The sequence below is a fragment of the Phoxinus phoxinus genome (genome assembly GCF_949152265.1).
Source record: "Phoxinus phoxinus genome assembly, contig: scaffold_48, whole genome shotgun sequence".
Lineage (NCBI taxonomy): Eukaryota > Metazoa > Chordata > Actinopteri > Cypriniformes > Leuciscidae > Phoxinus > Phoxinus phoxinus.
In genome coordinates, this window is record NW_027639341.1 from 137501 (window position 1) to 151555 (window position 14055).

Below are 14055 nucleotides of genomic sequence, written 5' to 3' on the forward strand. Positions count from 1 at the left end.
TAATTTTCATTGTAGGTCCTTTCCTAGCATTTTCCGAAGACATGCAATCTGTGGAAAAAAAATAATTAATGTAGCATCCAGAACACTTACCAAGACTTCAAAAGGGTTTAAACCTTTTGATTTAAATGTATATCTTTTGGGTAAACATTCTGAGACTACCCCTCCACCTGCACACGAACTCAAGCTTGTTCAGGCAGGGCTTGGAAAAAGGACTATCTCTATTACAATGGACATGAAACATTCAGAGGTAATGTAGTCTGTCTTTTTGTACAACTGGAAAATATAAGTTTATACTAATACTAGAATCAGTAACACTTCACAATAAAGTTCATTTGTTAACTACATTAGTTAACATGAACTACCATTCTGGTTGAGTACCATCTGTATGGCAATGGGAGACATTAAGGGCCCTTGGCAAAAATTACATCATGCCAGGTACAGTACATCAAGTGATGACTAGCATGGAAATACTTTGGAGTGTCATTCTTGCATTCAATAAAGACAACATTTCTCTGCATTTCAAAAGCATTACAGCATTGTTTCCAATATAAAAAGTTTTCATAGTATTACATCTTTGCTCCTCATACATTGGGTAAAGGCAGTGTGCCAGGCTTTTTTTTTTTTTAAGACTGAAAGCAACACTTTACAGGAGTATGCAACTTACTGCTTTGTTAAACCGCATCCATCTTGGTGATGCAATGTGGTGAGTGCTGCCAGAGGTACTCTAGATGTAAAAAAATCACACATATATACCAAAGGCCATTGAAATTTCCTAAACTGCAACAACAATGTGGAAGATCACCATCCACTGCAGTTTTAGGCCACCAGTGTCCACTTCAGTGGCAATAACATTATTATACATAATAACAATAACAGGGGAAATAACATCTTTTTCTGTCCATATAGTTCAAAAGTGGATCTGAAACAAAAACAAACATTTCTGTACACAGAAGATCAGATATTACTTTATATAATCATATGCTTTAACTAATTGCTAAGCATTTTTAATCTGTCTAACAATAAATAGTATTTGCAGATCTAATACCACTAGTCCAAAAATGAATGTGAAGTGGTGGTTGTTGTGCAGTCGGCAGAAAAAACAAACCAATTACACCCTCCATCACTCAGAGTTCAAAACCCTGCAACCTCAAGTGGCTCATGATATTCATGACCTATGAAGTTGTCCATTTTAATTTCATGGGAATTTTAAAATATACCATAAAATGTGTTATCTTTGTTTAATTAGCATGTTACTCTTCTTATACCATTTGCTCTTTTGCTCAAGACACAAGAAAGTAATACTTATTATCTGAAGCACTATTTCGCTGGTGTGATCATGGCTGGAGATCGAGGTGCAGACAGACTCTGCAAAAGGTGTCAATGTACTGTTATACATTGAAAATATGGAAACATATTTTTAAATACTAAATATTTTATAACTAAGTATTTTTAAATACTGATATTTTTAAATATCAAACCTTTATTTCAGCTGGACTTTGGAAACTACCATGCCATTACCAGTTTCCTAAGTGTAAATGGAAACCACTGGAAGTTTCTGGTGAAAGCTTTCAAAATAACAATAAGTCCTTCTTTAAGGATATCAAAGCTCAGCAGAAATTTAAAATGGTGAAAGTGAAAACACACACGTAAAGAAGATACATACATTTAAAGTATAAGTCACCACATTTTCAAAATGAAAACCAGAGATTTGTTGTAGTTCATGGGTCCAAATAAAATAAATATAAAATCTCATTAACTAAATGTGTATGTAGGCTACAAATATTTATTCACGGTGTATTTTCATCCACATGGTAATTAAAGTGTGTGTGGTGAGATAAATGTGTGTGCCTCCAAGTTTTACAATCCTGGTGCTGGGGAACTCTGCTCTACATATTTTGAATGTCCTATAAGAGGAGAGTATTTGTAGGGACAGCTTATCCTAAAAGCATCTCAGGACAGAACACACTGTAAAAAACACAACTTGAAAAAAGTAGAAATGACTGATTTTGTTGTGTTGGTTCAGCAAAAATCCACATTGTACAAATCTCGTAAAAAAAAAAAAGCAACATTTTGTCTATTGGAAATCAGGGGACAGCTCTACAATGGGACTATTTTGCAATGGTGACATGCTTCATGCCGCAATGCATGCTGGGAGCCCTGATTTTAAATGAACCGGAGCCGCGGACGCGAACACTTGCATTTTCCTATCAACAGTGAAACAACTTAAAATACTCTTATCATTTCTGGTCATACAGAAAATAATAATACATTATTCGCAACTACTTTTATTTGTGTAAACTCACAATAACAAGAAAGCGTTGTGCTTTTGTGAAATAAAATAAAACAATCAGGTGCGCTTTCATGATCTCCGTGAACTGGAGCGCGAGAACTGAAACTAAATATAGCCTATGTAGCTAAAGCTTGAAATGTCCACTTTAAAACGAACAAATTCGAATCGAAAGCTAATACATTCTGATTATGTAATGCGTATGAAAGGAGCATTTCTCTCTAAAAGCGCATCTGCTTAACAGCGGAGATGGAGATGTTTTTAGCCGACTTAGAAAACAATAGTTTATTAATAATATTAATGGCTCTTCTCATTCAGCACTGCGGGAAAAATATCAATTCCAGGTTCTAATTTGGCCTTAGAAATCGACATGTTTTCCATATTAATTTGTGAAAATATCTGTAAAATATCTGTAATAATAGTGGGTAAAATATGTAGCCTACTTACTCTTTCTGATTTCTGACAGTGTTGCTAAGCGCACTCCGAGTTGCAGGCGGAGGTAGTGATGAAGCTCCATTCCTTTTAAAACACTCGACTTGAGCTATAAAGTAAGTTTGGAGCACAAACATGGTTTTAATCTCATAAATGTTGTATATTGATGGTGTGCTAAGCTAACATGCTAACGTTAGCTAGCTCAGGTGCACCTGCCATCTAGCTGTTATTTTTATGATTTTTTCTAAATAGGAATGCTTACTGAACTGTTTCTTTATTCAAGAAAGGCATTTGATACAGTTTCAAATGTGAAGTGAGAACTTTGATACAAGAAATTAGGGGGTGAAACAGCGTGAATAGCCAGTCGTTAGCCATAATGCAGACAAAAGAAATGCTTATTTAGGGCCATAAGCAGGCTGGAGATGTGTGAATGTGAGCAGGAGAGACTGACACTGAATGGGGCTCGTTTGCACCACAAAACAACAGAGACAATAGACTGAATAGATGCTAATAGATGACAATAAACACAAGTTTGCATTTTAAATTCTAATCAAATTAAAGTCATATGACATGATCTTGAAAAACATTTAACTAAATGCAGAGTTTTAGACTTATCACCTTCAAATTTTAAATATAACATGGTCAGACATGTGGCTTTAGCTGGAGTGCAATTCTAGATTGCTACAGTGCCAACTTCAATTTAATTTTCATGAAGATGTTTCATAAAAATAAATTTCTAATAACTTACACAACTTTGAAGCTATTCATACAATTTTTTTCATTATGACAATAATTAATTCTACATTTCCAATAAAGTGCCAGGTGTCAGCTTTAAAATGAGACCATACTTGTGCTTTTAGTACAAAGGGTTCATGAACTGAATTTGTTTTAGTTTGGGTATGCCATTTCTGGGGATTTTTCAAAAGTGGCGCTGCAGGCTAACAGGTTAAAAAAGTTGAAGAATATGTAACGAATGGGCCAGAATCATGATTCTATTTCTCTTTGCAAAAATCCACATTCCTTCGTGCTGCCACCCTCTGAACTCAGATATGTAAATCAAGACTCACAAGAACCTAAATTACCGCCATGGCTCCGCCGTGGCTGGATTCCGAGTGTCTCTTGACACCGTTACGACTCGGGAATGACCACGCAACACAGGACAGACACCCCCAGATCTTGAAAACCGAGCTTCAAAGGCTACAGACACTCTCTCTCTTCACCCCAAGAAAGGGGGAAGGACAGTGCAACGTACACACACACACATACCAAGACACACACACACACACACACATATGAGCCGGAATGCTCATCCACGGACTTTTCTCACTGAAAACTACCTTTTAAATATATGAAATGTATCTCGTTGTGTGGTTAAATGTATGTACATGTGATATTAGAAGTAGCTCTGAGGCATGCAGGGTGAGAACCAAACTCTATATGCCCATAATTCCAAACAATCTTATATCTCTGTGTCCGGACAAAATTGTCGTTTGTGGTGTCTGTAGAATTGTAAAAACCCGACGGCGTCGAATCTCGACGACAAATCACAAAAAGACGCATTATTTCAGAAATACCATCTTTCTGAGAATAAATGCTCAATTTTGACATCACTATAAATTATGTAAGGAGGGTTGGACGATTCAAACAAAGAACGTCTTTCCCGCCTCCGTTTCTGAACAACGATTAGCCCAGCCACGAAAAATAGGTGTGACACAGTCGCCTTTAAAGTCAAGCCTCTGCCGTTATTCTGTGCACTCGCCAAAGAGAAGAATCCTCTCATCTTCACGAGAAAACTCCGCCAAGGAGCTTCTTCGTTTTATTTTCTGAAAACTTCGTTTTCATCTTAGGCTTTTCTTTATTTCCGTCTGAGTTTAGTCACCTTTCGGTAAAGTGTTACATTCGTGTGAGCGGCCGAAATTGCGCAACACCTGCGTCAGGAAGGAACTCCGGGAAACTGCAGGACAATTTGAAATCAGCACACACACCTCTGAGAGCCAGATTTAAGCAGGTATTTTATCTCACGATTGAAACTGCAGTTTAAAGGTTGTCTAGAATATTCCTGCGAATATTTTAATACATACTTGGGGTCTCTTTGGAAAGTAACTGAATTGAAAATTGTCACTCTATCTCTCTCTCTCTCTCACTCGCTCCCTGATTCATTCTCTCATTCTTTCTCTCTCTCCCCTCATATTATTCGTTAATTTGATTTATTTCGTTGGTACCTTATGTGTTTTGTTTCACTATATATGCATATTTACTCCGTGTGAAATTGTAGTTCCCTTTCGTTGTCACTTCGAGTTACGTCGAAATGACGACGAATGGGGTTCGCTTAGAAGCCTATCCTCTTCGAATATTAATAAAACGAGCCAATGGCAAGCAAATGCCATGGGTCTGCTGAATTTGCATAGCGTAACTCCGCCCCACTGTGTGGGTATATAAGGAAGTGAGCCGGCAACATGCAGATATGTTTTTCGCTTTCGGAGCCAAGAGCATTCTTCACTCCACAAGCCATTCTGAGATCATCTCTCTTCACTCTTCGAGACGAGCTACTCTTCAGAAGTGTTGGTGTGACGGCGAATTCCAGCGAGCTTCATATTGCCTGCCGATCTGCGCAGTGGTCTGCCAGTCGTGTGTCTCTCCCTGGGCGCTTCAACACTGCTGTTTGAGTTTTATCTCTCTAAAAGAGCTGCACGCGGCGCGTCTTTTTAAAGACGGTTCGCCCGTGTGTTTCTGGGTGCGATACACAGATTAAATCAGCTGATGGGCACGGACGCTGTCTGATGTGTTTGGGCAAACGCACAGACAGCGTTCGTGGATGCGTCATGTTCTCATTGCGGGGACATGACCATCGCAATGTAACGATCGAGACTCGATGACCTCCTCGAGAGAGAGTCCCCTCTTCCACACCCCGATCTATTCTCTCCGCAAGAGGGAATACTTCGGCTGGTGGCCAGGGTGATCAGAGGCTGCTGTGTGGAACCAACCCGACGATCTATCCTCGGTCCACACGCTCCTCTTCACATTGCAACCCGTGTGGTATCCGGATGAGATCGCTGACCAGTCCCGGCCAGAGGTCGCGGGCTGGTCCAGCATTTCATTCGATGCCCCGGCAGATGAAATCTTGTCTATCGCCGCATCACAAGGTGGGCGTGAGTACGCTGGAGAAGACTCGGCTGTGCTGCCTCCTCCGGGTGTGCCAGCATTGCCCGAGTCTGAACCAGAACTCTGCCATGCTTCCCCGGGCAGTCGCGAGCATTTGGGCTTGTGTGGAACCCTCCGCCATGTCCCAGGTGCTTAAAGCTGATGATCGGTTTTTGGGGACGCACCGGCACACGTCGGCCCGCCCCCAATTCCTTTCTTCCTGGACGTGCATGAAGAGGTCATGAGATTACTCAGCGGCCTCTTCCGCCTTCTCTGCCCTCGATGAGGTCGCGGCCAGTGGGTACACTGGGGTTCCCCCTATGGAGTGTTCTGTGGCAACACAACTGTGTCCCCACAGCGCCTCCACTGGCGTGGCGGCCCTAAGCACCCACCCACCCCAAAGCATGTAGGTTTTTGTCTACTCCGGTGGCAGAGATCTATAGAGCTGCGGGGCTGGCTGCCACCTCACTGCATGCTATGCCCATCCTTCAGGTCTACCAGGCCAGGGGTGCTCATTGCTAATGCACGAGGGTAGGGCTGGTCCAGGGCTCTTGCAAGAGCTGCGTGCCGCCACCGACCTCGCTCTACGGGCGACGAAGGTGACCACACGCTCCCTGGGTCAGGTGATGTCCACATATGTGGTCCAGAGACAAAAACTGGCTTAGTCTGGTTGATATGGGCGAGGCTGAGCGAAGCCGCTTCCTCAACTCCCCATATCCCAGACTGGCCTCCTCGGCGGCGCAGTCGAGGACTCTGCCCAGAGTTCTCGGCTGCCCAGAGCGGACTGAGGCTCTGATCCCGCGGCCAGCTGCTCAGCCGCCGGCTCAGCTGCCTCATTCCGCTCGCCGCCGAGGGCGCCCTCCTGCGACACTCCCTGCCGGCCCTAGCAGCACCCTTCACCCAGGCCGTGCCGTGGAGGTAGTCGCAGGAAGGCGCCCCAGCCCGTACCAGCCCCGCAGCAATGCGGTGCTCCCGTTACGGGCAGCTCAGAGATGGGTTGCAGTTCTTTCTAGGAGGTGGTTGCAGGGCCACTCCTTCCCCCGGTGGAGGGCCGGGGGAAAACCTCTTTTTCCAAAGAACTGTCTCTCCCATCTCTGAGCACACAGAGTTCTCGGACGACAGTGCGCGCCACCCTCGGGTCCCGCCACTCTCGCCCTCCTCTGTCACAGAGTTCTCGGATGACAGTGCGCACGCTCACGGGCCTCGCCACTCTCGTCCCCCTCTGTCGCCAGACCCCTGCCAGAGCACGCCCCTGTGGAACGCTGGTCCTTCCCTGGCCTCCTCTGGCAGGACGCGGCTAATGACCGTGCCCCCACACCGGGCCGCTATGCCACCCACGTCTGGGCCGGTCATTCCGCTTCGCTGCACCCCCGGGGGGACGTCTGTCGTTCGCATGACCCCGCTGGCACAGTCCGTGGGAGCCTGGTTAGAGCTTCCCCCCTGTCCCGCTGGCTTGCGCGAACCATCAGGCTCGGCTATGCGATTCAGTTCGCACGGTCTCCTCCCCGCTTCAGGGGAGTCCGCCTTACTATGGTCGGTGGCTATGCCCCTGTCATGAGAGCGGAGGTCGCCACCCTGCTGGCGAAGGGTGCGATCGAGACTGTCCCTCCAGCCGCAATGAGGTCCGGCTTCTACAGCCCTACTTCATTGTCCCCAGGATATCCGGTGGGTTACGGCCAATCCTGGATCTGCGCATCTTGAACCGTTCCCTTCACAGGCTTCCGTTCAAGAGGCTCATGGCCAAGCGCATTTTCGAATGTGTGCAGCCACAGGATTGGTTTGCAGCGATCGACCTGAAGGACGCCTACTTCATGTCTCCATTTTTTCTCGACACAGACCGTTCTTGCGGTTTGCTTTCGAGGGGCAGGCATACCAGTACGCAGTTCTCCCATTCGGGTTGGCCCTGTCTCCTCGCGTCTTCACGAAGGTCGTCGAGGCAGCCCTTGTGCCGCTACGGCAGCACGGGGTTCGCATCCTGAATTATCCCGATGACTGGCTAATCCTAGCTCACTCTCGGACCAGGGTTGCGAACACAGGGACCTAGTGCTCCGGCACCTAGCCCGTCTGGGCCTTCGGGTCAACTGGGAGAAGAGCAAACTTTGCCCCGTGCAGAGGATCTCTTTTCTCGGTAGGAAATTCGACTCGGTCGCCATGTGCGCGCAGCTTACGAGCGCGCGCGCGCAGTCACTGCTGACTTGCCTGAGACAATCTGAGGGCAAGAGTGCGGTTCCACTGAAACTTTTTCAGAGGCTCCTGGGGCATATGGCATCTGCAGCCGCGGCAACGCCGCTCGGATTGCTTCATATGAGACCGCTTCAGCACTGGCTTTGCGATCGAGTCCCGAGGTGGGCATGGCGTCAGGGCACGTTCCGAGTACCAGTTACTCCGACCTGCCATCAGACCTTATCCCCGTGGACGAATCTCAGCTTTCTCGGGCCGGAGTGCCCTTAGAACGAGTTTCCAGGCATGTTGTTGTCTCAACGGATGTCTCCTCCACGGGCTGGGCCGCCATGTGCAATGGACATGCTGCCGCGGGCTCCTGGACAGGTCCCCACCGCCTATGGCATGTCAATTGCCTCGAGTTGCTGGCAGTACGTCTCGCTCTGCACCGCTTCCGGGCGCTGCTCAAGAACCAGCACGTACTAGTCCCATCAGACAATACCGCGACAGTAGCGTACATCAACCGACAAGGTGGTCTACGCTCCCGCCGTATGTCGCAACTCGCCCGCCACCTCCTCATATGGAGTCAGAAGCATCTGAGGTCGCTTCAAGCCATTTATATTCCGGGAGACCTGAACTGTGCAGCCGACGAGCTCTCACGGCTTCAGCCTCTTCCGAGAGAATGGAGACTCCATCCCCAGGCGGTCCAGCTGATTGGGATCAGTTCGGGGACGCACAGGTAGACCTGTTTGCCTCCCACGACTCGTCCCACTGCGCCCAGTTTTACTCCCTGACCGAGGGCACGCTCGGCACGGACGCTCTGGCGCACAGCTGGCCCCGGGGCCTCCGCAAGTATGCGTTCCCCCAGTGAGCCTTCTTGCACAGACCTGTGCAAGATCAGGGAGGACGAGGAGCAGGTCATATTGGTTGCGCCGCACTGGCCCACCCGAACCTGGTTCTCAGAACTTGTACTCCTCGCGACAGCACCTCCCTGGCCAATTCCTCTGAGGAAGGACCTCCTTTCTCAGGGACGGGGCACCCTTTGGCACCCTCGTCCCGATCTTTGGAACCTCCACGTGTGGCTCCTGGACGGGACGGGGCAGGTTTGAGTACCCTACCACCAGCGGTGGTGGCTACCATCACTTCCGCTAGAGCGTCGTCCACTAGACATGCCTACGCGTTGAAGTGGAACCTCTTCGTCTTTGGTGCTCTTCTCACTCAGAAGACCCCAGATCATGCCCGATCAGTGTCGTGCTTTCCTTCCTGCAGGATGGGTTGGAGCGAAGGCTGTCTCCCTCCAACCTGAAAGTATATGTTGCCGCTATCGCCGCACATCACGATGCAGTTGATGGTAAGTCCGTGGGAAAGCACGACCTGGTCATCAGGTTCCTGAGAGGAGCGAGGAGAACACAGCCTCCTCGCCCTCCTCTCGTTCCCTCTTGGGACCTCTCAGTGGTACTAAATGCCCTGCAGAGTGCTCCCTTTGAGCCTCTGCAATCAGTGGAGCTTAAGTTCCTGTCAGTTAAGACAGGGCTCCTGGTTGCTTTGGCCTCCATAAAGAGGGTAGGGGACCTGCACGCATTTTCTGTAGACGAAGCGTGCCCGGAATTCGGGCCGGCCTTTTCTCACGTGATCCTGAGACCCCGGCCTGAATATGTGCCCAAGGTTCCCACCACTCCCTTCCGGGACCAGGTGGTGAACCTGCAAGCGCTGCCCCTGGAGGAGGCAGACCCAGCCTTGGCATTGCTCTGTCCAGTACGCGCACTCCGTGCTTACTTAGACAGAACGCAGTGTTTCAGGACCTCAGACCAGCTCTTTGTCTGTTATGGTGGGAAGCTGAAGGGAAAGGCTCTCTCCAAGCAAAGGTTGTCTCACTGGATAGTGGACGCCATTGCTTTGGCTTACAACAGCAGCTAGGTCGACCGTGCCCCCTTGGTGTGACGGCCCACTCCACCCGGAGTGTGGCCTCCTCTTGGGCTCTAGCGCATGGCGCCTCGCTAACAGACATCTGCAGAGCTGCAGGCTGGGCGACACCCTACACATTCGCCAGATTATAGCTATAATCTCCGAGTGGAGCCAGTGTCCTCCCGTGTACTCGCTTCAACCAGCCGGTGCTAGGACCCGCTCAGGTGTCTTCGCTTGCTCGCCATTCCACTCCACGGACTGGATACGTGCGATATTTCCTCAGGTGAGCCTGATAAGCCCTGAGTTCCTCCAGCGCTGTTGACGTCAACGCCAGAGTTATGCCTCCGGCAGCTTTCGCGTTGGCTAGGTGCCACCATGTGCATGGTTCCCCCTCTGGGCGACCCCCACGTGTGTATTCCACTGTAAGCCTCTCTCGAGCATGTGTCTTTCCCTTGGCAAGCCAGTCTGCCACCCCTGGGGTTGAAATTCTCCACCCTACGGGCTGGACACCCCAGTGTTTTCCGTATGCACCCCCCTCCGGGTCATATGTTATTCTTAAGTCCCCCCTTCGGGCGGGCACTGATTGCATATTCCACTGAGATATGCTCCCAGTGTACCTTGGTATTCCTGTGTTAAGTAGGAGTCCTTCGTCCGTGCTAGTCACGACAGGGAGCTCAGACTTACGCAGGGCACTGGAAGACAGCCGAGGTGGCGTGATTGGACTGGTAACCCCATTCGTCGTCATTTCGACGTAACTCGAAGTGACAACGAAAGGGAACGTCTCGGTTACGGATGTAACCCTCGTTCCCTGAGTAGGGAACGGAGACGTTACGTCTTCCTGCCACTTCCGCTGTACCGCTGGAACAGCCGAGTTCAGCCTTGGCTCCTTCAGCGAAGAAACATATCTGCATGTTGCCGGCTCACTTCCTTATATACCCACACAGTGGGGCGGAGTTACGCTATGCAAATTCAGCAGACCCATGGCATTTGCTTGCCATTGGCTCGTTTTATTAATATTCGAAGAGGATAGGCTTCTAAGCGAACCCCATTCGTCGTCATTTCGACGTAACGTCTCCGTTCCCTACTCAGGGAACGAGGGTTACATCCGTAACCGAGACGTTTTGTATTCTTTAGTCTGTTTTATTAAAATCCAATAATTGCATTGAAGATTGAATCTGTTATTTGCTCACAAACTCAAAAGTCAATGAAGCGCAAGATCTAACGTTACCTAAGCTTTATTGTGTATTATGCAAGTAATACAAACTGTACAAACATAGGAACTATTAATTGTCCTGATCAGACACTTAATTTTCCTAGGAAGTATGTTTATTGATGTAGGATAAGGAAATCTGAGTTTTAGGCCCCGTTTACACGATGGGAAAACGCAGATATTTCTCTGCGTTTTGGCCTGTCATTTACACGAAAACGCCGTTTTTATCCCAGAAAACGATTATTTCTAAAAACTCCGGCCAAAAGTGGAGATTTCTGAAAACGGCGGTTATGTGTTGTCGTGTCAACTGGGAGAAACAGGGTTTTAGGTTCTCTCTTGTCGATTCTGAGGATTCTGATTGGCTTGCATGGCTTTATCCTTCTCCCTACACTGCCGCCCATAGGTTTGGCATAGTTATAAAGGCGCTCGACGGCGTATTTATGCTGGTTGTGTGCACGATGTTATTATTGAAAACGGAGGGGGGGAAATATTCGTTTCTCTAAATACCCGGCTATGTGTAAATGTGGCCTTAGTTTGCCGGACAAACAAAAATGCCAGATAACTAAACTAAATTGATAAAGGTTACGTGTACATGATTAAATATTCCCTTTATTGGGAAGGTTAATATCTTAAGATAATGTGGCGATGGAAATGTGGAATTACCAGTAGGAAAAGTTTGCGACTACGCCACCCGGGGAATTTCGCCCCGGGAGATATGGACAACACTCAAATTATTGTCATTAGGTCAATCAGGTTCACTTTCTCTAATAAAGGTAGGCAGAGACGTGGATATAAACAAAAGGTACAAAATTTTTATTACAAATTTAATTTAAAAACAGTAAGATACTCACATAAAAAGACTAACAACCAGGAGCCACACTGGCAAGGGTTTGGGTTACAACACAGCACTCAAGTAGACGAAACACACATTTAACTGACCAAACCAGCAAACACACACCCGTTTCTGTATCAATACACCTATCACAGAGACACAGCAAAAAGACACACAGACACAGCAAAGAAAAACACAACTAACAGAGCTGAGGTTAGCCACGGAAGGAGGGATCACTAAATTAATTCACAGAAAAACACTCACACCATCAAACAGCCTCATAGGTGTCACAGCAAACCGTTCAAAGAAAACCCCACCACCAAAAGAGATCCTCCCTCCGTGGACCCCAGCACCTGAAAGAAAAAATCACAAAAAGAATAATTAATCACAAATAGTATACAATTGTATGCAAAAAGGTAAGCACCAACACATAAATAACTCGATCCCCACAATGGGCTCACTAGCAGATGGTTTGATGCTCTGGCTTTAACTGCTAACAAGCGTTAGCCTCAGAAAGTCAATAACACGTAACATTAAATCAATAAATTGTCAATAAAACCAGACAGCAACGATCTTCATGCGTGGAGTGACACGATATTCTCAGACGACAACAGGTTGTCTGGTAAACTGGAGCACCGCAGAGAAATAGAATAGGCTCTCTTAATCTCGCAGCAAGAGATTTCAGGGCTATATCAGCTGTTTATAGCACCAGCAGGACAAACAATTTGCCTGGACGAGAGGGAGAATCCTAAACCAGATACACAAAGACACTACTAAGATGCATGGCTCAACTGCTACATTTTCAGCTCGTAGTTAAAATTAAATACATCACAACACTTACCGGAAGGGGACGATGGATCCACACAATGTGTTCGTTCACACACAAACTATTTGTGTGTTGGTCAGGCACTGATACTCAAAATCATGTAATCTGCGGTTCAGCTGGACTTCAGGAACACTGCACATAACTCAAAGCAATCAGCCGATCCCAAAACCCCCCTGAATAAAAACAACCAATACGCCTTCCACCAACAGTTCACACATACCTGAAAGTGAGCGCACAGACCAAGACGAGCCAAGGGAAACTAGAGAAGACAGGCTAAACACAACACTATGCATTAGTCTCGTACACACAAGAAACCAGAAAAACAAAATTGCTATATGCTAACGCACACTTAGGCCCCGTTTACACGATGGGAAAACGCAGATATTTCTCTGCGTTTTGGCCTGTCATTTACACGAAAACGCCGTTTTTATCCCAGAAAACAATTATTTCTAAAAACTCCGGCCAAAGTGGAGATTTCTGAAAACGGCGGTTATGTGTTGTCGTGTCAACTGGGAGAAACGGGGTTTTAGGTTCTCTCTTGTCGATTCTGAGGATTCTGATTGGCTTGCATGGCTTTATCCTTCTCCCTACACTGCCGCCCATAGGTTTGGCATAGTTATAAAGGCGCTCGACGGCGTATTTATGCGGGTTGTGTGCACGATGTTATTATTGAAAACGGAGGGGGGGAAATATTCGTTTCTCTAAATACCCGGCTATGTGTAAATGTGGCCTTACAGTCGCTGTAAACACGGAAGGAGGCGGAGTCGGACGTGACACATCCCAAGCTACAGCCAACCAGCTCTTAAATAGGGAGGGCTCCCTGCTGATAGGTGCTCACTGATGTCACTCATCTCATTCACTCGGTTACAATAACAAGCAAATCATATTCATAGACTCATGAATATCCAGTCCATTTTAACTAATATTCCCCGAGACTCATTTGAGACTGATTGTTGTTACAAATATTATTGTATCGTGCCATCTTTCCAGCGCGCCGGTGACTGAATGATGAAACTTAAAGCATTTGCTTGGGGGCGTTTACCTGTTTTGCATAGATGGCTTAACCCTCTGAGACCTAAGGGTCTTTTTAAAATTAATTTTCCGTCTGGTGTCATTTACTAAAAAAGCTTGTAAAACATCAACCCTTTTGTGCACAGACAATTGACACACCTCTTTTTTTTCAGGACAAATTGAACTTTCAACATATTTGTGTTGCATTGATGTCACCTGAATGTAAAATAAGTTATGGGACCACAAAGACA